The 2,500-nt window shown below is 57.4% G+C and overlaps 1 protein-coding gene across 1 annotated transcript in view; it reads left to right on the plus strand.

Annotated features, from left to right (window-relative positions):
- Nucleotides 1-2,500, plus strand: part of kirrel1b (kirre like nephrin family adhesion molecule 1b) — a 58,497-nt gene that overhangs the window by 1,107 nt on the left and 54,890 nt on the right. The window lies entirely within an intron of this gene.

Raw genomic sequence — 2,500 nt, forward strand, 5'->3', positions numbered from 1 at the left:
TGGCACGCGCACACGCGCATTCCTGTGATCTCACATCGTGTAGAGAGGAAAGACCAGCGCAGGTGTCCCTCGAGAGAGAAAGTTGGTGTGTGTGTGTGTGTGTGTGTGTGTGTGTGTGACCGCGGGGCTTCCTTCTTTGTATGCAGGTAGAGTCTGGCGTGCTCGTGCTCGTGCGCGTGCGCACGGCGCCGCTACAAAACCTGCTGGTGCCAAGAAAAATTCCCATTTTACCGAAAAGATGGAGAATCAATGAGTAATATGACTGCCCCGGTGGATCGATCACCTCGATAGATTTACCCGTCTGTCACACACACACACACACACACACACACACACACACACACACACACACACACACACACACACACACACACACACACACACACACACACACACACACACACACACACACACACACACACATACACACACACACACACAGACACACCAGCCTCAATGGAAGGAGGATGAGTGTGTGTGTGCTTCAGGGCTCCAAAGATGATTAATTGAGGCGGCCTGATGTGAACAGTTCAACTGTGTGTGTGTGTCTGTGTGTGTGTGTGTGTGTGTCTGTGTGTGTGTCTGTGTGTGTCTGTGTGTGTGTGTGTGTGTGTGTGTGTGTGTGTGTGTGTATCTGTGTGTGTGTGTGGCACCTGGGTCCCAGGTGACCCAGACGGTGATCTGTCCAGACAGGATGTGACCACCTGAGAGGAGGCGGAGCTTCATCATGTTTTATTCACGAAGGTCTGAGACACGCAAAGGTGACGAGGAGATGAGGAAACATAGAGGTGCTTATAGCTCAAGGGAAGGAGGTGAGGAAACAAAGAGAAGGTTCTAGCTCAAGGGAAGGAGGTGAGGAAACAAAGAGAAGGTTCTAGCTCAAGGGAAGGAGGTGAGGAAACAAAGAGAAGGTTCTAGTTCAAGGGAAGGAGGTGAGGAAACAAAGAGAAGGCTCTAGCTCAAGGGAAGGAGGGGAGGAAACAAAGATAAGGTTCTATCTCAAGGGAAGGAGGGGAGGAAACAAAGAGAAGGTTCTATCTCAAGGGAAGGAGGGGAGGAAACATAGGGGGGGGGGCCTCTGATAATCGTTAACTCAGAGGCAACTGGACTCGCTTTGAAACATTTCACTCCTCATCTGAGAGACGTCTTTGACCCCATGACCCCGTGACCCCGGACGACCTTGTGGAGTCACCGGGCCACGAGGCCGTTGACCTCTAGACGACCCCGTGGCCCGGTGACACCACGAGGCCGTTGACCTCTAGACGACCCCGTGGCCCGGTGACACCACGAGGTCGTTGACCTGTAACGACCCCGTGGCCCGGTGACACCACAAGGCCGTTGACCTCTAGACGACCCCGTGGCCCGGTGACACCACGAGGCCGTTGACCTCTAGACGACCCCGTGGCCCGGTGACACCACGAGGCCGTTGACCTCTAGACGACCCCGTGGCCCGGTGACACCACGAGGTCGTTGACCTGTAACGACCCCGTGGCCCGGTGACACCACGAGGTCGTTGACCTGTAACGACCCCGTGGCCCGGTGACACCACAAGGCCGTTGACCTCTAGACGACCCCGTGGCCCGGTGACACCACGAGGCCGTTGACCTCTAGACGACCCCGTGGCCCGGTGACACCACGAGGTCGTTGACCTGTAACGACCCCGTGGCCCGGTGACACCACGAGGCCGTTGACCTCTAGACGACCCCGTGGCCCGGTGACACCACGAGGCCGTTGACCTCTAGACGACCCCGTGGCCCGGTGACACCACGAGGTCGTTGACCTGTAACGACCCCGTGGCCCGGTGACACCACGAGGTCGTTGACCTGTAACGACCCCGTGGCCCGGTGACACCACAAGGCCGTTGACCTCTAGACGACCCCGTGGCCCGGTGACACCACGAGGCCGTTGACCTCTAGACGACCCCGTGGCCCGGTGACACCACGAGGCCGTTGACCTCTAGACGACCCCGTGGCCCGGTGACACCACGAGGCCGTTGACCTCTAGACGACCCCGTGGCCCGGTGACACCATGAGGCCGTCTACAGGTCAACGGGGTCGTTGACGAGCGTCTGCGATGCTGGTTTTCAGATCCCGAGGCTGTAGCCAATCAGAGTCGCCGTCGCTTTAAGAAGCTCCTCCTTCAAGGTCACCTCCAGGTCATCGCGGTCGGCCGTGATTGGTTCAAAATCGTCGCTTATTATAAAAATTAGAAACGTCAGCAAATTATGTTTCTTTTGGCGCCTTCGAGTCGCGGGATCGAGTTCCTGAAGCGGCGGCGGGCGGATCGAGTGTCGGCCGTCTCGCCGTGGTCACGTCCGGCCTTCCATACCCGATGTTCTTAAAGAGACGGCGCGCAATTACTGTGACGATGAAGTGACGGGGAGGAGGAGGAGGAGGAGGAGGAGGAACGTGCATGTGTTCAAAGTGATGAAGCTAAAGTGAGCTTTAAGGTTCCTGAAGGTCGCGGGGGGGGGGGGGGGGCTATGAGCAGAGAGCAGCTG

This window comes from Pseudoliparis swirei, unplaced genomic scaffold (genome assembly GCF_029220125.1).
Source record: "Pseudoliparis swirei isolate HS2019 ecotype Mariana Trench unplaced genomic scaffold, NWPU_hadal_v1 hadal_25, whole genome shotgun sequence".
Classification (NCBI taxonomy): Eukaryota; Metazoa; Chordata; class Actinopteri; order Perciformes; family Liparidae; genus Pseudoliparis; species Pseudoliparis swirei.